General features: G+C 34.2%; 1 long non-coding RNA gene across 1 annotated transcript; it reads right to left on the bottom strand.

Annotated features, from left to right (window-relative positions):
* Nucleotides 1–1,088: 1,088 nt before the first annotated feature.
* Nucleotides 1,089–7,274, bottom strand: LOC108520780 (uncharacterized). The gene is made up of 3 exons (XR_001883002.1): nucleotides 7,196–7,274; nucleotides 3,303–3,421; nucleotides 1,089–1,227 (listed from the first exon to the last, which is right to left on the bottom strand). It is a non-coding gene; the product is annotated as an uncharacterized LOC108520780 (long non-coding RNA).
* Nucleotides 7,275–23,442: the final 16,168 nt, after the last annotated feature.

Below are 23,442 nucleotides of genomic sequence, written 5' to 3'. Positions count from 1 at the left end.
TTAATAAAAAGTAGATAAAATAAACTAAAAGCCATAGAATCTCAGATATTTTATCATCACCAATAAGTTAGTACTATGGTATCTAGTAGCCACAGGTGTTTTTTGAGTATCAGAAATCCGGCTAGTCTCAGTTGAAAACTATTCTAATGGTAAATTCTAGATTTCAAAGAATAGGGTAAAGTAATCCTTTTAATAGAGTTAGTATGGGTTTTATGGGTAAATAGTAATACATTTACATATAAGATTAAATAAAATGTATTATTAATATTGCTATCACATAATTCTTTTACTTTTTTTTTTTTTTTTTTGAGACGGAGTCTCGCTCTGTCACCCAGGCTGGAATGCAATGGCGCAACCTCTGCTCACTGCAACCTCCGCCTCCCAGGTTCAAGGGATTCTCCTGTCTCAGCCTCCTGAGTAGAATTCTTTTTACTTTTTAAATATGAACACTAGAAAATTTACTTATATGGCTCACATATATTGGACATTGTGCCTAAAGTATCATCTTACTAGTCTTATTAATTTACATGGTTTTATTCCTTCTAAAAAAATCTTAGAAACTCTAAAGCAATCTTATCACTTTAGTATTACTGAGAAAATTGGAAAATCATCTAATTAACTAGAGGAGTGTAACAAAAAAGGAATAATAACGGAGTTATTTTGAATACCACTGGTCATATTTCAGAAAGAATAATAAAGAACTAGACTAGATAGGAAAGGAATTAGAACATTGGTAGCTGCCAGATGTAGCTAGTTATGATCCTAGAGCTTTAGAATCTATCCCTTGACTTGATCAAATAAGTGTTCTTATTGTGTTTATAACTATTTTTTAAAGCCTAAAATGGAAAGTAAAGTCTAATTTGAAGAGATCAAGCCAGATGTTTTTGTTTCAAATAACTAAATGCATGTATGTACCCAGTTAAAAAACACAGAATTCAGGCTCAGTCATCATTTATTATGACAGTTACCTCCATTATAAGACAGGTTGTCTCCATGTTTATTTCATTTAATTTTTAATTAAAGAAAACTTTTGATAATAAGTGTTATTTTCTTAAATTATAGGTTGAAAAGTTGTGTCACATATTGTATGGAGCAAACACCTTGTGAAGCTCCTCTGCTCTAATTCTCTGGCTCTTTCCATTCAGATATGCTGTCTTCTTTTTGGTGTTGAAATATTTTCAATATTTGGGAGAACAAAATTTCAATCTTCTATAACATGAATGTTCACTGGAGAGGAATCAAATTTAAATTCAAAAGCAAAATGATTATATCAAAGGTAGAGTTTACATATAATCAGGACTTACTTGCTCAACATTGAACTCAGTAGAGTGCTACATTCAAACTTATTTTTTGTCTCACAAAATAAATAAGTGTATTATACTTTGCAAATTAAAAATTTTGAAGGTATGTAACCATGGTTAGTTGACTCTTATAAATAACCCTGGCAACAAAGAGATGTAGATTTTAGTTTTCTAGTTGAAGAAATTGAGCATACATGGCACATGACTTCTAAAAGACCAGAATTATTGTCTTATTTTCTTTCCCTAGGTTCAACTTGTGCTAATAGTTATAGATTCTAATTTAATTTTTAAAATATGTTCCTTTGTTAAGTAAATAATGTAACAACTTTTCAAAAGGAAATATTTTGTATAAAATGTTGGGATTAAAGATTTGCAAATTTTTAAAACTTGCCCATGTGAAATTTAGATGCATAAATAAGTTTGATATTGAACTTATGATAAACTTGAGGGATACATATGACTATGTAACTCCTCATCATTTGCAGAATACTATCACATAATTTTATTAAATTTGATGCACATAAATTACCCTTATCTATTATGCAAAGTTGCTTCTATAAATGCCAACATAGAACTATATAATGGGATTTCAGTTGTACTTGTTATTAATGAATATTTAGCCTAAGCCTTAATTTACAACTGGTGACCTTTTCCACAGAGAAATTTTCTAGTGATGTAATATACGCATTCACTTTTGCATGTATTCACTCTAGAATCTTCAGGTTCATTTAAGTTGTCTAAGGTTATTTAAAGGAAAGTGAATACGGCTTGGGTTTCAGACTATGCTAGAGCTCCTGATATTCAGTCTTATCAATTCACTGTGAAGAGTCCCATCAAATGCTTTGCAGGGTGCCACATAATTTCCAAGGTCATTCATGCTTATACAGGCAACTGCCTGATGGCAGACCGGTCAGATACGTGAGAGTAAAAACAAGGAAAGAGCTCTATGAAAGGTGCTTTAGAGGCGAGGCATTGATCCCAAATGAAAAACATGTTCTATGTATAAATAGGAGCACATTGATTCAATGAATTCTCTGGTGAGTACTAAAGTTGTTTAATCACGCTAATTAGGTGCCACTGGATGACATTCATTTATTATCACCATCACACGCACTGTCATAAGCAAAATTTTCTACAGCTCATTAATGAGTATCTGTGTCATCACATCTTAGGAACTTTATTATTACCTTGTATTCTTTAGGTTTAATGATGCCTTGCTCCTACTGAAAAAAGATCATTCAAAAATACATATGCTGAAAGCTAAAATGTTTTTAATCAGTTATTAGCATCTCACAATTTATTTTTTCAGTTCCAAAAGAATATTTTGATTTACCAAGTAGTGACTTTAAAAAGTTTTTTTTTGTTTTTTTTTCTTTCTTGAGCATTCCCCTTAGGCCTACTATTTAAGTATTCTATTTTTGATGACTTCTTAATGACAATCATTTAATGTTTATATTATCTATTAGTGTTACAGACAATCTAATGTACATCAGATTCATCTGGAGAAATTTTCAAACATACATACAGATGCCTTGTTTAATGTGCCTAAAAACGGAGCTGGAGGACATTTGTATTTCTTAAAAGCTCCAAATATGAGTAACCTTCCATGTAATATATGATCTCCCATCTTATCTGTCTTGGTTGCTGAATTTAGTGATTCTACAAGTACTCATTTCATGTTCTATATTCTTAAGGTATTTCAAAGATCTGCCCTCAGGGAACCTACATTCTCAGGATAGATAAAACATAAAACACAATAGGCTAATCACATAAAATATTTTAAAAGTGAGATTCTCTTAAGAAAATCTATACCATTAAAAAAATGAAATTTGTAAAACATTCACTGGAACAGCCACACATACATGTATGTATATATGAACTTGTCCACAAATATGCCCTCATACACATTCATGTCCATGTAAACATCTATATGTTTGTCTCTATCTGTATCACCTGTATTATACCTATAACGACATATACCTGCCAAACCCCCAGACTTACCTTCAAAATGCAATTAATTCCAAATTATTGAGATTTTCTTGGCACCTGTGTCTTTATTGTTAAATGATGTATTTATAGTGCTCTTGATTTGTCAGTTTTAAACATCAATTACTTGCTTCCTGTAATGATAGTTGATGATTAAGCTCATCTTAAGAATTTGTTATATTAGAAGTAAATTTATGGTTTTATTCATGACTGAAAAAGAAACCTCTATTCTGCCTTCACACTAGCTTTTTTGACTTTTGTTGGAATTTAAATACTGGGTTAAAAATATTTTTAAGATATTGTATCCTAGCATTTTGGTATTCAATATTGCTGATGAGAACAGTAACATCCGCCTGTTAGGGGAAGACAAATCCTTAAGGTGTCTCATATATGTATTGCAAATAGAGGCTTTGACCACCCTGTTCCAAGCTACATCTTCAAGGATATTTTTAGAGTAAACATCTATGGAATATAGAGATAATGTCTCCATCTGGGGCAGTGGATATGCATATTTACTGCCCATTATAAAATCCTTTTCCCAAAGTGGTCCTCTGTGTGTGCAATTGTCACATGGTTCCCTTCACCTTACTTTCTAAAAATTAAGGTTCAGTAAACTGTGCAAGACAATGCTGTTACTATGGCTAATCCTATTGCTGTGAATAATAAAGTCCTTTGTTTCTGACCAAGGAGTCTCATATCTTCTACCAGCATTTGTAAATTTGTCACAGGTTTGCATGCTAGCTTGAAAAAAGGGTAAAATTTAAAGAGCCTTCAAGGTTCTCAACAGTATCTTAGATTGCCTCCACTCCCTCCAGCACCAGAATTTGCCAACATCAGGCATAACTTTCCCAGGCCTGATAGAAGAAAATGTATATTTTCACAAGGCACAATCTCTCATTTCCTCAATAATTGTTCTAGAACATATAATTTTTGCAAATTATAGGACCTACTACTTCCCCTTCATCTCCAAGATAATTATAATATTTTTTACTCTTTAGAATTTTAACTTCTGAAATAGATATATTAAACCTTTCTCAAATGCCCCTTACTTTTTAATACTTTATCTTGAACTATACAATTATTAGCAAACCAACAAGGCAGTTTATTGTTTTCTGCCAATTATCCTTTATTACAAAATATTAAAATTTTATTACATTTTGTTCTAAGCCTGCCTTAACTAAAGTTCATCAATGTTTCTGAAACCATCCTAGGCTACTGAAGTCCTACCTACTCTTGTTCCACTCCCACTCCGTGGTATGGTAGCCATGTCCTTTCTTTAAGAATTCCTTCTTTCTTTTTTTTTTTTTTTTTTTTTTTTTTTTTTTTTTGAGACAGAGTCTCGCTCTGTCACCGGGCTGGAATTCAGTGGCACAGTCTCGGCTTACTGCAACCTCTACCTACTTCCCGGGTTTAAGCGATTCTCGTGCCTCAGCCTCCCGAGTAGCTGGGATTACAGACGTGCACCACCACGCCCTGGCTAGTTTTTGTGCTTTTAGTAGACACATGGCTTCGCCATGTTGGCCAGGCTGGTCTCCTGACCTCAGGTGATCCGCCCACTTCGGCCTCTCAAAGTACTGGGATTACAGGCATAAGCCACCGCACCCAGCCCTCGTTAAGGATTCCTAAACATTCCAGATGAGTTTTACACCGTGGATGGTACAAGTTTTATACCACCAAATTCAATGTGCACAATATGGGATTCTTAAAATGTTTCCATGCCTCCACTTATTATCTATTTTAACTACTAATGTAGCTCATTCATCTGAATTATACTTATAAAAATTAAAGTAAAATATAGTATGTTTATTATTTTTCAAGTAATTAAGAATCCTAAAATTGTTCCTATATTTACTATAATATCAGTGGCCAACATATATACTAAAGTTTGAGGCACTTTTCTGAGTGCTTTACATGTACATAGCTCCTTTAATTACTACAACAATTAGAAATAGTTTTTTTGTTGTTTTGTTTGTTTGTTTTGTTTGTTTTTTGTCCAAGGACAGTGGCTTATGCTTATAATCTCAGCACTTTGGGAAGTAGAGACAGGAAGATAGCTTGAGTCCAGGAATTTGAGACAAGCCTGGGCAACATGGCAAAACTGTCTTCACCAAAAATACAAAAATTAGCTGGGCATTGTGGCACGTGCTTCTAGTCCCAGCTACTTAGGAGGTTGAAGTAGGAAGATTTCTTGAGCATAGGAGGTAGAGGCTGCAATGAGCTATGATCACGTCACTGCACTCCAGCCTGGATGACAGAGCAGAACCTTGTCTCAAAATAAATGAATAAATAAATAAATGTTGCCTTCTCATTAATATTAATTTTTAAGAAAAACTTTCAAATAGAGTTTTCTGTATTATATGTTCCATTATGTACATTTAAAGACTGTGTCATATAATTTATTACAAAGCACTTGAGCTGCATGACACATAATGCAAATTTTTACAAATATAAGAAATTTTACATCACATATTCAGTTTACAAACTTACAGATTTTTGTGTGCAGATGCAGACTCAAATAATCATAAATATTTCCATTGAAATTTAGAAATGAAACTATTAAAGTTTTATGACACAAATCTAAAAATAGAACTGTTTCTCTTAATTTGAAATGTGAAAGAAACTATGCAGAATTGGATTTGTAAGTGATGTCCTACAGTTACAATCTTAATCATCCAAATGGACATGCATATATTTCACATTTAATTAGTGATCCCAGTTTACAAATTGTGTGGTCGTTTGCAGAATTCTAGGGCAATCTTTCAAGACAAATATCCTTTGAGTTTATTCCCCTGATGTTTTTTAAGTTTAATTGGGAATTTGAATCCATGTTGAAAGTATCAAGGGACATATATAAATTGTAAGTAAACCCATCTCCTGGATACAGATAAAATACCATAAATTGAAAAGTTTTGTTAGAGTGAACTTTATGGTGAGAAATAGTGAAATGAATTATAGGAGATGCCAGAGCATGGTTTCAAGTAAAGGTCTTTGAGCGCATTTTTCTGATCATCTTCTTTAGTATTGTTCAAATATAGAATGCAATGAAGACATGGAAGAAGAGGCAAGGCCCAAATAGTAAAAAAAAAAAAAAAAAAAAAGGAAAAAAAGGGAAAGGCCAAAAAAAAAAAAAAAAAAAAAAAAAAAAAAAAAAAAAAAGAAAAAAAGAAAAAATTATATAATACAAAGTGGATTTGATCTATTATGTACAGAAATAGAAAGTGGTTAAATATGCTGAATAAGTCTATGACTTTTAAATTTGAAGGCTATAAAGATTATCTCGGTGGCATTATAACAATTAAAACTGCTAGAGTTGGCTAGAGTAGAGTGAATAAGTTCCACCTTATCCACAGAAGTGGCTGTATGTATGGAGGGGAGGGAGAGATTTCTTGTGTATTTCCCATATATGGTGACATGATGGGCTCGAGCAGGCTTTTTGAACGTGGAGTCTGCAGATACCTGGGGCTCTGCTAGACACTTTTAGGACTTCCATGAGGACAAAATTAATTTACAAAGCTGTTATCTTGTCCTATTTACTGTCATGTTATCAGTTAAGTTTCCCAAAGCTACATTAGTTGTGTGACATTATCATTCTCACAGGTAATGGAATATGTGATAAGGTACTTTTCTGTGTTTTAATATTTTCTTGTTTAGCGTATTGCATCTATCTACCAATAGAGCATCAAAGTTGATCATATTTTGTTCTCAGTACCCCTTTTTAAAACTCTTAAATTATTGATTACTCCAAAATGATTGATGGCAATTGGAAGAGAAGCCTAGGATTTGTGGACAGATAAATAGAGATAGATAAATAAATAGAGAGCTAGCTAGATTTTTTTTTCTTCCCTACATGCTTAACCATCCCATCTCCTGGTAACAGAATTTCTCCTGTGTGGTTTAAAGAAGCTTACCTGATTCTCTCCTGATGTAACGTGAAGCACAGGGTCTCATGAAGCAGATCAGAGAACAGCCATTTACTGACCATTGTGATGGTTTAGGTTCGAGACCTGACACAAGTCAGGCCAACCAAAGCTCTTATTCAGAATTTTTCTAGACATTGGGGAGTTCTGTGCTCTAGAATTTCTGAGAAACAAATAAGCCTGAACAAATGACCAAGAAGTTTACTATAATATAGAGACATCTTTACTGAAAATAAAGCCAACAGCTACAAAGACCCAAGTGAGGGATGAATAGAATAAAATCGTGCTGGCATGATCTATACTGCTAAAATCCCACCAGTCAAATCTCTGTATATGAATACTTATTGTATTGTTTGTTTGTTTAACTATTCTGAATTTGATTTAAATGATGTATGAATGAAAGAACTCTGACAAATATAACTTGATTATTTGGATATTTTAGGCCTTATGATACTTTATTTTTGAGCACATACTATGCTGAGTGCGTTATATGCAATAATCACAATTAATCATCCAAACTACAATGTGAAATGAACATCCTCATTTTCAAAATAAGCAAACTGAGACACACAGTCATAGAGGTCATTAGTTGTGCAGCCAGATTAAAAATCTAGAATTTTCTTTCTCTAGAGACCTTGACTTTATTTACCTACTACAATTTCTTTTATTTCATACATTAAACTATGGAAAGTAAAACCCAATAAATGAAAAACTTTGGGAATACACCAACTCCCCACTGTTTATGCAGCACTGTTCATCTCTTGCTGCCACAGTCATGTGACAAATTCATTTTGCAAGTTCAGAGCATGTGAATCTGGTTGTTTTAATTAGAAAATTGCAGGTAGTATCATGTAACTTCTGTTTAAGATTTAAGAATTATAAATTTCAGCTTGAAGTACCCTGAAAGAAAATTAAAGCAGCAATTTTCTAAGCCGGGAAGTTCAAATGATCCCTTAAGAATTATTAAAGACTTGTTTTATAAAGCTACAAACACCTTATTTTTTTTTTTGTATCGGATCTAATTTTTTTTTTCACAAGTGCAATCTCAGGGCAGTTCCGACAGTATTTCTATCTCATTATATAAATGAAGAAAATAATGGCTTAATCTCTTTTTCTTTAGTCAAGGAAGGATGTGATAAAAGTCTCAAAAGAGTCTATCCTGTAAGGAGAAATAATTCAAATGAGTCTGAAAATTTCACAGAAACTGTTTTCTTAACAGTCAAACAATTTAACTTCCACAATGGAAAATTGCCAACAATGTGTTCTGCATATATATTCTGCTCTAACCCAGACATTTGTGGAAGTTTTTAAAAAGTTCCTTAAAAATTTCAGCAATTAGATCTGCTGTAAATCCATTTAAATTTGTGTAGGTGGTTGGGGAATGTCCTGGAAGACAATTGGGTGGACCATTATTTGAAACTCAAGCTGTCCTATATTCTTGTAACTATCCAGAGGGACACAATGTGACAATACCATTCATATTATTCACTCCATTGATATAGCAAACTTATTTATTGGCATTAATTTAAGATAATTTCTACTTTTGAGAAACAATGTCAGACTAATAACTTCTTAATATATATGGTCATTTGATCATTTAGGAAAAGAAAAAACATCGAGGCCAGGATTAATATGAGGCAAGTCAGTTCCTCTGGGGAATATTCATCTCTAGTAGAATTAATCAGAAGGAATGAAAACGGACTTCTAAGTCCAGAAACATTTTCTCTTTGACCTCAACATTTAGGCCTTCAAAGAGACTCCCAATTACATCCAACTGAGGTGGTGACATCTGTCCTCCAGAAACATATGAAATAATTAAATCTCTATCTGTGAATTATTCAGTGCCTTTCAGGATGTAATGGTCAATACGTAAAACTCTCCACCCTTCATCCTGTGACACAGGATTGTCTGCACATTTTAGAAACTAGTGAATAACTGTGTTACTCATTATTTCTGATTGTGCTTCTGCTCGGATCCTCCAGGAATCTTTTTATTCAAATTTCAATATAAACTTCCTTTGAGTGTAGAGGTGGGAGTAGAGGAGGGAAGCATTATATGATACAGATTTCATTTTGTGGTATAGTTTCATATAAGTGCATCTTGAATTCACTCAGTTCTTGATGTCATTTATACTATAGGCAAGGTATGATTCCAGTCCCTATGGACACAACTCTAAGCAAAAATAGAAGATTTTCTCATAGAGCTAACCAGCTACTTTTGGCCATACTTATTTTAGAGTTTGTGAGTTCTGTTGTACTTCAAGAATTAATAAATATAATAAGAATCAAAACATTTAGATATTCACCCTGGATTTACCAGTAAATATTTGTTTACATTATTTTCCCCAAATCTCTTAACCTTTTCATATTGAGATATTCAGATATACAAAAAATACTATTGATATGGTTTGGCTCTATGTTTCCCCACAAATCTCATCTTGTACCTCCCATAATTCCCATGCCTTGTGGGAGGGACCCAGTGAGAGATTATTGAATCATGGGGCGGGTCTTTCCTGTGCTGTTCTTGTGATAGTGAAATGTCTCATGAGATCTGATGGTTTTAAAAATGGAAGTTTCTCTGCACAAGCTCTGTCTTTACCTGCTGCCATCCATGTAACATGTGATTGCTTCTCCTTGCCTTCTGCTGTGGTTATGAGGCCTCCCTAGCCCTGTGTAACTGTAAGTCCAATAAACCTCTTTCTTATGTAAATTGGCCAGTCTCAGGTATGTCTTTATTAGCAGCATGAAAACTGACTAATACAGTAAATTGGTACCAGAAGTGGGGTGTTGCTGAAAAGATACCCAAAAATGTTGAAGCAACTTTGGAACTGGGTAACAGGCAGAGGTTGGAATAGTTTAGAGGGCTCAAAAGAAGACAGAAAAATACGGGAAAGTTTGGAACTTCCTAGAGACTTACTGAATGGCTTTGACCAAAATGCTGATAGTGATACAGACAATGAAATCCAGGCTGAGGTGGATCTTAAATGGAGATGAGGAACTTGTTGGGAACTGGAGCAAAGGTGACGACTCTTGTTATGTTTTAGCAAAGAGATTGGGCACATTTTGCCCCTGCTTTACACATTTGTGGAACTTTGAACTTGAGAGGGCTGATTTAGGGTATCCAGTGGAAGAAATTTTAATGAAGCAAAGCATTCAAGAGGGGACTTGGGTGCTGTTAAAGGCATTCAGTTTCAAAGGAGAAACAGAGCATAAAATGTTGGAAAATTTGCAGACTGACAATCCAATAGAAAAGAAAAACCCATTTTCTGAGGAGAAATTCAAGCCAACTGCATAAATTTGCATAAGTAACAAGGAGCTGAATGTTAACCACCAAGAACATGGGGAAAATGTCTCCAGGGCATGTCAGAGACCTTTGCGGCAGCCCTTCGCATTACAGGCCCAGAGTCCTATCCAGAAAAAGTAGTTTCGTAGGCTGGGCCCAGGGTCTCTGTGTTGTGTGCAGCCTAGGGACTTCGAGCCCTGTATCCAAGCCACTCTAGCCATGGCTAAAAGAGACCAACACAGAGCTCAGTCTCTGGATTCAGAACATGCAAACCTCAAGTCTTGGCAGCTTCTATGCGGTATTGAGCCTGCAGAGTGCACAGAAGTCAAGAATTGAGGTTTGGGAACCTCTGCCTAGATTTCCAAAGATGCATGGAAATGCCTGGATGCCAAGGCAGAAGTTTGCTGTAGGAGCAGGGTCCTCATGCAAAATCCCTGCTAGGGCAGTGCAGAAGGGAAATATGGAATGGGAGCCTCCGCACAGAGTCCCTCTTGGGCACTTCCTAGTGGAGCTGTGAGAAGACAGCCACAGTCTTCCAGATCCCAGAATGGTAGATCCACCAACAGCTTGCACCATGCACCTGGAAAAGCCACAGGCACTCAATGTCAGCCAATGAAGGCAACGGGGAGGGGAGTTGTACCCTGCTAACGCACAGGGGCAGAGCTGCCCATGACTATGGGAACCTACCTCTTGCATCAATGTGACCTGGATGTAAGACAGGGACTCAAAGGAGATCGTTTTGGAGTTTCAAGATTTGACTGCCCTGCTGGATTTCAGACTTGCATGGGGCCTGTAGCCGCTTTGTTTTGGCCAATTTCTCCAAATTGGAATGGCTGTATTTACCCAATGCCTGTACACTCATTGTACCTAGGAAGTAACTAACTTTCTTTTGATTTTACAGGCTCATAGGCAGAAGGGACTTGCCTTGTCTTGGATGGGGCTTTGGACTGTGGACCTTTGAATTAATGCTGGAATGAGTTGAGACTTTAGGGGACTGTTGGGAAGGCATGATTGGTTTTGAAATGTGAAGATAGAAGATTTTGCAGGTGCCAGGGTCAGAATGATGTGGTTTGACTCTGTGTGCCCACCCAAATCTCATCTCGTAGCTTCCATAATCCCCATGTTTTGTGGGAGGGACCCAGTGAGAGATGACTGAGTCATGGGGGCAGGTCTTTCTCATGCTGTTCTAATGATAGTGAATTGGTCTCATGAGATCTGATGGTTTTAAAAAAGGAAGTTTCTCTGCATAAGCTCTCTCTTTGCCTGCTGCTATCCACATAAGATGTGACTTACTCCTCTGCCTTCCACCATGATTGTGAGGCTTCCCTAGCCATGTGGAACTGTAAGTCCAATATGCCTCTTTCTTTTGTAAATTGCTCAGTCTCGGGCATGTCTTTATTAACAGTGTGAAAACTGACTAATATGACTATCAAGCACTATTGTTTTATGATTGGAAGTATGTTTGAGTTTTAATAATATGTGAAGTTTTTTGTAACATAACAAACTGCATGCTAATTTAAAAATTATATATTTCGTGCTTTCTATTAAGGATGATCTCTGATACTATGAAGATTGTAAAATGATATAGCTCCTATTTGGGATACAGTCTGTAAAGAAAAAGCATCAATTACCAGGATATGTGGTTACTTTATATAATTATTTAAATGAATATAATAAGTTATTTACATTGGCGTAAAAGTTTTATTCCAAATATTTCTAATGTTTCTTGAACTGCACATTGAAACAAAATACTGCTATAAGAAGATGAGAGAATAATTTGGAAGTACTTACAATGAGAGATTCTAGATAGAAAATACATTACAAAATATTAGATATACAAAACTATTAAATGTCAACAAAACACTCGAGGTTATTGTGTGTAAAGAATGTTTGGTGAAAATTGTCTAGATCAGTGCTTCTCAAACTTTAGCATATTTAAGAAACTTTAGAGGTGAAGTTTGGCAATCTGTTAAAATGTACACTGGTTTAAAACTAATGATTCATGTTGAATTTTGTCTTCTCTGAATTGATTTCCTCAAGTCATTTAGTATACAGAATTTTCTCTCCTAAAATCCGGACTCATTAAACCAGGGTGTAAATCTGCAAGCTGTCTTGTATAGCTAAAACAGGCATCCCAAATTTAACATTTCCAAATACTAGACACATGATTTTCTCACCCAAACCAGCCCCTGTTTCCTGCCTGTTATATTTCAATAATAGCCATCTGATTGACAACTCTTTTAGTCTAATCTCTTTGAGTCATCTTTCACTTATTTCTGCAAATCGATGTAAGAGAAAATACCAATGGCTCTAACTTATAAATATATCTACAGTTTGATTTATACTCAAAAGCTGGACCACTATTCTATGAAACCAAGCAACCATCGTGTCTCAACTGGACTACTGCAGAAACCTTCTAATTGGTGTCCTATCTTTCACCTTTGTTCTGGTTAGTTATTTGACTATCCCAGAGTAAAAGAAATACTTTTAGATGTAAGTCACATTATTTATCTTCTTTCTTTACCCAAATTTGCAATGGTTTCCCATTTCACTTAGAATGAAAGTTAAATAAGTCACCATGGCCAACATGGTACTGCAAGATCTGGCTTCCTTTAACCAGTAAGAAATTCTCTTATATCAGTCTCGTCTTACTCGTTCCAGACTTGCAAAACAGAAGCCTTTGATATTCTTTATAGACAATAAGGATTCTTCTTTTAGAACCTCTCTGTCCTTCTGCCTATGATGGAATTCCACCTTAAATATCTGTGGCTATTTCTCGTGGTATGGTTAGATAACATACTCAGTGGTACTTTATCAGAAAGAATTTTCCAGAACATCGATACAAAACGGCACCCCCATCCATATATATACATTTTGGCTTTATGTTTCTTTATTAACAGTAGCTGATCTGTTTTATATACATTAATTTATTTGTTTATTGTCCTTTCCCCCAAGTTGGAGTAAGATCTAGGAAAGTAGAGGTTGTTGTTTTCCTTTTTTTTTTTTTTATGGTTGTTTCTCCTTGTTGGAACTCAAGAATCTTAAAGAGAGTCTGAAACAAGTCATTGCTTGTTATGAGTTGAATTTTGTAGCCCCCAAAAATGAGTAGGTTGAAGTATTAGGCCCCAGGACCATAGAATGTGATGTTGTTTAGAGATAAGGTCTTTAGAGTGGTAATCAAGTTAAAATGAGGTTATTAGATCAGACTTAATCTAATATGCCTAATGTCCTTATAAAAAGGGAGAATGTGAACAAAGAGTTGTGCATAGGAACAGATGATATAAGAGACGTAAGGAGAAGATAGCTACCTACAAGTTGAGAAGAGAGGGCTTCAGACAGATTCTTCCCTCACAGTCTTCAGCAGGAACCGATTCTGCTGTCTCCTTCATTTTGGACTTCTATTCACTAAAACCATGAGACAATAAATTTTTGTAATTTAAACCACCCATTGTATGGTAGTTTATTGCAGTAGCACTAGCAAACTAATACATTGTTCTATACGTTCCTATTTGTTGAATAAATTGAATGAGAAAATATTCCAAAACCAGGTTTATAAAATGAAATGGATGCCTCCCCAGCTTTCTTATAACTCATGTCACTTCCACAATTGTTTAGTAAATACTGCAACTATGCATAAGTCCTTCCAGCAAAACAGGTAAAAATTATAAAGAAATCAGAATGGTGCATATGTACTGATACTACCAAAAAAAAAAACAAAAAACAAAAAAAAAAAGGAAAGAAAACAGGAAAAGAAACACAAACATACTTGCAGATGAAAATGAAAATCATAAAAATTATATAATGAAACAGAAGAAAATTTTAACACAGCTCTTATCCATGAACTTAACAGTATTAAAGAAGATATAGAGCTTTTGAAAACAAGAGCTTGGGATACACAAGAAATATTGTCTTAAAAAATAGAATAAAAAATTGGTAGCACTCAAGAAAAGAAAACTAAAAAAAAAATTATAAAAATGAAAGCTACACTGGAGAAGTAAAAAAGTTAAATATGAATTACTGAAAGTAGGGAGGAGTATGATAAGAAAACTTAGTGAACTTAAATACATCTCAATTAAAATGAAATCATTTTAAAGCAAAAAAAAAAAAAAGAAAAAAAAAGGAAACTGTGAACATCTCCATAATTGTTTCTCTTGAATTAAATACGGTAAGGATGGAGCACATGAAACAGAAATATGGTTTTAAAGACAGGATGCCCTGTTAATAAAAAGTACTATCTGAGGGCATGACAGAGCTGAGGGATTAAAAATTAACTAGCAACTGGTCACTGTGGCTCACGCCTGTAATCCCAGCATTTTAGAAGGCCAAAGTGGGAAGATCACTTGAGCCCACGAGTTTGAGACCATCCTGGGCAACATAGAGAGATTCTTGTCTTTACAAAAGTTAAACAATTAGTCAGGGGTGGTGACATGCACCTGTAGTCCCAACCATTTGGGATTCTGAGGTGGGACAATCAGTTGAGCCCAGGAGTTTGAGGCTATAGTGAGCTTTGATGGCAACACCACACTGCAGCCTGGGAGACAGAGCTAGACCCCATCACTAAAAACTAATCAAATAAATAAAAATACAATAATTAACACCAGGTTGTATTTTAGTGAAGTTACTGAATAATGGAGAAGAAGGTGGGAAATGCCACAATGGGTCAGAAATGCACCCTCCCCTAAAAAGTCAGCTAAACAAACAAACAAAAAAATGATTGGCTTAAAATCGTACAATGCAAAGTTAAGTGCTAGAATACTGTGGATCAGTATCTATAAAGCCACATGAAGTAGATTCTTCAAAATTGAAACATCCAAAGATTCTTTAATCCGGCCATATTTCTTGGCATTTCAATGTGCACCCGATAAACGTATAGTAATTAAATTTTCTTAGCAAAACAATTGCTTGAAGTTTAAATCCAGCCAATAAAATAAAAATAGGAAGCTTAGTGGTTTGTTGTAATGGATTAAACAGATGACATAGCACAGGTGATAAGCAGTAGTATAGATCAAAGGCAGAGTTTTCATTCTTGCTATGCAGCACAACCACCTGAATATCTGAGATTGTAAACACTCCGGGGATAATTCCAATATGCTGCCAAGGTTGACAACTACTCAAACTTTTAGCACCTCTTGGTATTACTATTACATACTATAGCACACAGTTAGGTGTGTTATATCAAACAATATTGTTTAATACACATTAAATACATAAATGTTGTTTAATACACATTTAATGAACAATATTGTTCAATACATATTACACATCTAAATGTGTTTGATCTTGGTAATGTGTAAAAAAATGGTATGTAAAACAAAAATCATATAAAGGAAAGAAAAAAAGAATTTGTGGGAAAGTGCTGAATGGTCATGTTTAGATGGTTTTCACTTCATAGTGCTGAAAATGAATACACAATATTTACAGGCACTTCTCAGCACTGACTCGAATGTGGCTGTATATTGAATTACTTGGGCTTCAAAAATTACTGGTATCTGTACCTTGCTCTATAAGATTCTGAATTATTTTGTGGCACAGCTTAGATATCAGCATTTGAAAGCTCTCTTTAATTTACACATGTTAAGTTACAGATTTGATAGCAATGACTACTAAAATTTGTATGCATTTCAAGCAAATGTTGGGAGAAATGGGTAGATTCCCCAAACTCATAACTTAATGATCATAAAATGGATTTCTGAATAGATCATCACTTCAGATGTAAATATTGAGAGTATTAAAATCTTAAATTAAGATTGGGGTTTTTCCTACATACATTATCGCATATGACAGGACAATCTGACCAAAGCAACTATATACATATATTTGTCATACAACAATGAATTTAGTACATAAAATAAAATATTCTGCAAAATAATGGAAAAGATAAATGACAACATAAAAACAATTATCAGTATCCATTTTATATGAATGTTTACAAATAATGAACCCTAAAAACTATAAAAATGAAATCAATAAATTTATTTTATATTGTATTCATGGCATATAGGCATATGAAAATATGTTCAACCAGTACAACAAGCCAGATAAGCCTAATTAGTATGCCTGTTGGTATGTCTTTTCACGTTACCTTTAGATGATAAGTTTTGTTGAGAGGGAGGTGATAAGATTTGGTTTACTATTAAGATTCAGGATCCTTTAAGCAATTATTATCTTTGAATAGGATTAGGTTATTATGCAAAAATAACACTAAAACTGTTTCAGGCACAACACTTTAAATGCTGTGATTATGCAAAATTAATTGATTAATTTATTTATATATTCCTGAGCTACATTTATCTTCCACAGCATCATGTAGTAAGTTTATTGTTAGATAAAAAAATTAAGAATAATCTATCCAGTCCTTTGAAAGTATAATAATACTCTGTCCCTGGAAGGTCACCATTCCATCTCTTCAACTTCAAATGGAATTATCCATATAAAAAAATGACGTTTTTTAATAGTGTAAAAGATAAATTCAATATATTTTATGAAATTAATCACAAATAATGTCGGTTGGCAAAGCATAATCCTAAATTATATTACCATGCCTACCACATTTTAAGTTTGCAGAAGTTTAACTTAAGAGAGAAATTTTTATTTCAATAAATATGTATAAAATTTCAGTACATATCTATGACTCTCAATAGAAGTTGGTTTACAAAAAAATACAAATAATATTTTGATCATACGTAATTCATTCCTCTGCATGTATAATTTTTAAGAAAATCCTTCTTCCTTCTCAGGGTCATATCATAAACTTATCATGGTTCCTTTTGGGCAGATATCTTAGTTCAATTCCAGTGGGTAAATTAAAAATAAACTCCTACAAAGTTTATTTTCTCATTTTCCCTTAATACTAGAGTTTTATCTACGTATTGGCATTCAGATATATAACCTAAATGTGTAGCACAGAAGGCAAGATCTCCAATAACAAAATGAAACATGATATTTAATTTCAATTCTCTGTCAAATATGTAAAAGTTGATGCACAGTAGAGGAAGTACGGCAGAGCATTTTCTTTGTTTATTTCATATAAGTAACTTATCTTCTCCATTGGAGTAAAAAAACACTTTACAGAAAACATACATACTGAACAGGCAGGATAAAAGGATTATCAGCAGTAAATCTGGTATCTATCTATCTGTCTATCTATCTCTATTATTTTCCATACTACTACCTACCTATCTGCATATTTTCTTCACATTATAATAAGAGAGCTTACATTCTGTTTAGGAGGTATTTCTAAAGTAGGGAAAGAGAAGTGAAAGAATAGAAATTTTGTTTAATTTAATAGATTTTATTATTCTTGCGTTTAGTCAATTTACTAAATCAATTAATAGTTTCAATATTTGGTTAATTTTCTTAGATAGACAAAGTACATAATTATATACACAAATGCTCATGCACACATATACACCCCATATCCTAATATAAAATGTTGAATTACATCAACTTTTATCTAGGCATTTACTGAGATGTTCATTAGCCAACGACATTTATTTAGGTCTTATGTTCAGTGTGGAATTTCCACTCAACTTCCTCTAAAGGAATATTGGTGAGTGATTGTTTTCGGCTTCATTGTGTTTCCCTTCCTTATTCTTCTGCAAGGCATGAGGAAGCAACATTTTGAGTGGTGATTTTGAGAAGATAAATTGAACATGCTCAGATCAACCTTTTTTCTCACTCTTTGTGTGAGCCAAGAAAAAGGAGAAGGGGAAGGAAAGAAAAAGAGATATGAAACACAGAGAAGGAAGAGAAGCATGAGAAGGAAGTATAGGATGGAACAGAAGAATGAGGGAGAATAGGAGACAGAGCATTCACACACATAGCACCTATAGCTCAACAGACACTATCCTAAATGCCTTACATATATTATCTAATTTAATGCACACACCAATTGTCATGGACTATTATTATTCTCATCTGTAAATAAGAAAACTGATGCACAAAAGGATATAGTGTTTATACAGCTAGTAAGTGATAAAGCCGAGCTGATTACCTGGAGAGTTTGACTCAAGAATTACACCTAAGTGTTAATAATTCCTTTAATTGTCACAATTCCCTAAATTTTATGAGTTCATGAGTTCATTCTGTTTTTCATTAATAAATGTATATGTACTTTTTTTGATGTACTTGTAGTTTTTAACCTTCTCACTTCCATCACGTGTGTTAAAATTATCTTTAGGTCTGGAAGATGGTTCATGCCTGTAATTCCAGCACTTGCAGAGGCTGAGATGGGGGGATTGCTTGATGCCAGGAATTCACAACCAACCTGAGCAACATAACAAGACCTCATCTCTATAAATTAAATTAGCCAGGCATGGTGATGTGTGCTTGGCCTATAGTCTCAGCTACTCCAGATGCTGAGACAGGAGGGTAATTTGAGCCCAGGAGGTTAAGCCTGCAGTCAGCTTTGGTTGAGCCACTGCAGTCCATCCTGGGCAACACAGCAAGACTGCCTCAAAATGTATATATATGTATTTAATTTGTGCTATTATATCTGATTTTTAAAAAGTCTTATAATTTGCACATATGATTTTTTTTGCATTCTCACTGATTTTATTTTGCATATATCTCCTAGAAATGCTACAGAATTGTGATGCCAATTTGATTTATATTGTTTTATAAGCGAACTGATATTTTTCTTTCATGGTTATCAGAATTTTGTTTTTTATTTATTTTTTTCTGTATCTTCAATGTGTAATTGGGTATGGGCTTTGTTTTCCTCCTATTGATCCTATTTGATATGAGATTGATTTTTTTAAACAGAAGATTATATCTCAGCTCAAAGAAATATATCCTCATTATTATTTTTATATATCTTCAATGAAATTGGAAAAAAATATTTATCCTTATATAGCCACATGGCTATATCTCTCAAGTCTCTCAATACCATAAATTTTACTCAAATATCGCTCTTGTCACCTTTTAAATGAAACCTATCACACCACCCTATTTAAAATGCAATCTGCCTCCTATTTTATCACATGCAAATCCCTTTCATCTGTTCTAATTCCTTTTCCACTCTCTAACATTCTGTGTAGTTTACTGATTTAGTGTATCTATTGTTAACTGTCTGGCTACTCACATTACAATATAAGCTTTCTGATAGTAAGAGTCATTGTCTCTTTGGGTCCATTAGAATAATGTCTGGCATCTAGAAGGGTCATCAAGAATATTTAATGGATAAATGAAAAGCCAATGAGACTTTTGCATCTCTTATCTATTAGTCTTAAATGTCCTCTCACATTTTTTTGTGTTCTGTTCCATAATTAGCTCATGATTTGGGCATTTAGTTCATTACATTAGTAATCAGGCATAGCTCCTCTGCTCGCACTTTGCTGCTACTGTTTGTTTCACTGTTGAATATTCAAAATTGCATTGTTAGACTCCTAGCCTACTGAATGTTTATTTTTTATTGCAACCTTTTTTTTACTGAGTTACAGATGTGGTATGCTTTCAATTCTCTTGTTCATATTAATTACATTTTATGTTACATGTTCTTCTTTTTTCCATATCACCTCTTTATTTCTCTGGATTATTTTGTCCTGATTTTGTGTGTTGTTTTTTATTTTTGCCATATTCAAAGGTCTTTACAATTTGTTAATCTGAGTTATCTGTTTATATTCAGTGATGAGAAGTAAGTGAGCAAGTTTAGCAACTATGGAAAATTTTTGTAGCCCTCCTAAGCATTCAGTTTTCCTAATCAATGAACATGATTCTGTTGACGGCATGCAAATGGGAGAAAGCATAGTCAGGTGGTGTGTGCACGTTGCTACTCTCTGTTTGAAAGTGTCCTTCATTACAAGGTGATTATAAGACTCCTTGAATACTAGGCCATTCTCTGGTGGCAAAATTCTCTTTGTTTACAATGGAGGTAAAAACAGTCAATTGCTCAAAGTTTAGCAAGTATTTAATAGATGTTTAATAAATATCTGACGAATTAATTATTAATGCACTAATATCCCAAGTATGAGTTGCCTAGAACAGCTATTCCTTTATTATTTTTTTCTGGATAACCCTGAGTAATACAGAGAGAACTATTGATACAACACCTTCATGACCCTACGGTATTGTCATAGAGTTCTGTGAAACTGATGGTTTGACTGATTCACAAAAGGAACCTCTTATTAGTTATTATGATTTGAACCACTATCTCCCTAGAGCTAAATCAGTTCATGTGTGTCTGACTTTTCACCATCTGAAAAGGTTTTCTTTTAAAGAACATATAGAAAATCATAAATGAAAACCAACTGACATAAACCAAAACACAGTTTTTGTTTTCTTAGGAATCTAGTTAGCCATGTAATAAATTATATTAAGGAAAATGAAACTTATTGAAATATTAAGTTTTCAAATGAACTGTTTAATCATTAGAGTTATCAGGCAAAATCAATGGGAAAATGTTTTAGGCAAAGAAATTTTGATTCCATTTTGGTTTTGTTGTTGTTTTGTTGTCGTCATGAAAATTCTACCCTGTTATCATTTTGAAATTCCTTACCTCTCTTTGCTTCAATGCTATAATTACTATTTCATTCACCGGTTATAGCCTCAGAAGCTGGCTTGTTACCATCTGCTTTAGCTTTCTAGAACTGCTGTAACAAAGCAGTACAAACTGAGTGGCTTAAACAACAGAAATTTATAGTCTCGTAGTGATGGAGACTAGATGTCCAGACCTGAGGTTTTGACTGTGTTGGTTCCTTCTCAGGCTATGAGGAAACAATCTGTTCCTGGCCTCTCTTCTTGGCTTATAAAGGGCCATCTTCTCCTTCTTTTGCCTCATTTTTCTTTATGCATGTCTGTCTCTGTGTCAACATTTTTCCTTTGTTTAAGGACACCAATCCTTATGTAAGAATGTTGGATTAGGGCTCACCCTAATCCCCTCAACTTGACTTAACCAATTATGTCTTCAAAGATGTTATGACAGAGAGATAGAGATCGAGAGTGATCTATACTTACATAGAGATCTCTCTATATATAAATTCATCTATCTCTATCTATCTATCTATCTATCTATCTATCTATCTATCTATCTATCATCTATCTATCTAATCAAGAGATGATAGAGATCTCCTGTTGGTTCTGGTTCTCTGGAAAATCCTAATACACTCAGCCATTAAAAAAATAAATAAATAAACAATATTCTGTGCTCCATAGACAACTTTTGAGCAAAACATATCTGCTCTGCCTCCATGTAGTCATAGGAAAGGGGGAATTTCTACTCTGCAGGACAGTGGATATCTTCTCTTTTCTCTCTCTTTGAAAGAAGGGGTGGCTTATCTGATTCATGAGTGTGGCAGTAGAGCCTTCAGTTCCCTTTGAGTATCTTATCAGAGCAAGGATTTGCTGAGTGAACTGCTGGCTGCCTGGTGGTCAACTCCTGTACTTGCCACAGTCAAGTGCCAGAAACCACCAGGGAGGGACATTCTGACTTTTCTTGATGTGATTCACAGTCACCAAAGGAGGAAAAGTCACTTACCTCATCAATGAGTTCAAGAGAAAAGACAAAGCAAGCTCAGCTCAGTCTTTCTGACATTCTTTTAAATATTTCTGCCTGCAGATAATGTATTTTTGTTTTGCTTTTTATCTGTTCTCAGCCGTATGGTGGTATGGTTAAGGGCAGTATTCACCCCACAGATGTGGCCAAGATATCGCTTGCTTTTTTTCTTAATGACTAGGTATGCTAATTCTGGGTGAAGTAACGGAAAACCCATTGTGATTGCCTGCTGAAGCTATATACTCCCATCCAGCCTCTATCAGTAGTAGAGTTGATATTTTGCTTCCATGCTTTCTGACTTTTGTGACTTATCTCTCAATTATTTCTGTATGCAAGAGAGGAAGAAAAGGTACAATTTTTATCAACCTATAGCTCCTAGTACCAAGAATATAACAAGTTAGAATTTTTTATTTTCATCGTTATTGAATTTGTCCTACTTCCAATATAATAAATATTAAACAGTCTAGCCTGTTATCCAGTACTTGTGAGAGCAGACTTAATACTTTTTTCTTTTTCTTTTTTAATCATTTCCTACTGTACAATCCGTGACTTAAACTCAGTTCCATGTAACTTCACCTGCATTTTATGATCCGCGCTTTGACTCCTCTACATGAAAAAGTCATTTGTCTCCCTTTTTTTGGCAAGAGACCAATTACTGGCTGAGAGCCACTAGGAAGATTCTCCTCCTAAGAAGAAAATATGCCTTATAAGATGCTCAAGAAAAACTAATCATTATGAGAAGTGAGTGCATTACTCTATGCCTCTCTTCTAATGAAGAGTTAAAATATATATTAGCATCTCAATAATTGCAAGAGATCCTACAACAAAGGAACAAACTTAATGTTTAATCTAGCAGTTTCCAAATATTTTTCACAGTGGGAGATTTTGTTTGTGTGTTTATTTGTTTGTGTTCTCCTATGACAGTATCATCTCCCACCTCAGAAATTTTGCTCTGACTACGGTCCTGGGCCTTGCTCCATTATCCACTCTAGTAACTGTCAGCTGATTTACAATGCATGCCTTTGGTTATCTTTTTGTTTTTTATTTAGCACTTTTTCTCACTGTACAGTGAACTGCAGAAGAGCAGAACTTTATGCATTGAGTTTTCTACTTTATTACCAATATTTGCAAACATGTCTTTCGATAGCAAACATTGAAACAAAGATCAATCTCAAAAGAATAAATTTTTTTACGGAGTATTCATTATCCAGTGCTTTTCTTTCTTATTTTTATATTTCAAATACTGCTATGTTATATCAGATTAAGTGTACTTAAATCTGTATTTCAGCATTTCAGACTCAAAGTTAATACAGAAAAGCCCTATGTTTGAAAATTTATTTTATTTCCTATGCCTCTTTTCACACTAACATGGAAAGGTTATACATGTATCACAATTTAATATGATAAAAATCTAAAGCTCTAATAAGAATCTGCCTAGTGTATAATTTGATTAATTAAAAACATT

This window comes from Rhinopithecus bieti, unplaced genomic scaffold, assembly GCF_001698545.2.
Source record: "Rhinopithecus bieti isolate Rb0 unplaced genomic scaffold, ASM169854v2 scaffold_52030, whole genome shotgun sequence".
Classification (NCBI taxonomy): domain Eukaryota; kingdom Metazoa; phylum Chordata; class Mammalia; order Primates; family Cercopithecidae; genus Rhinopithecus; species Rhinopithecus bieti.
The sequence above is the reverse complement of the archived record's forward strand: the minus strand, read 5'-3'. Positions and strand labels throughout refer to the sequence as shown.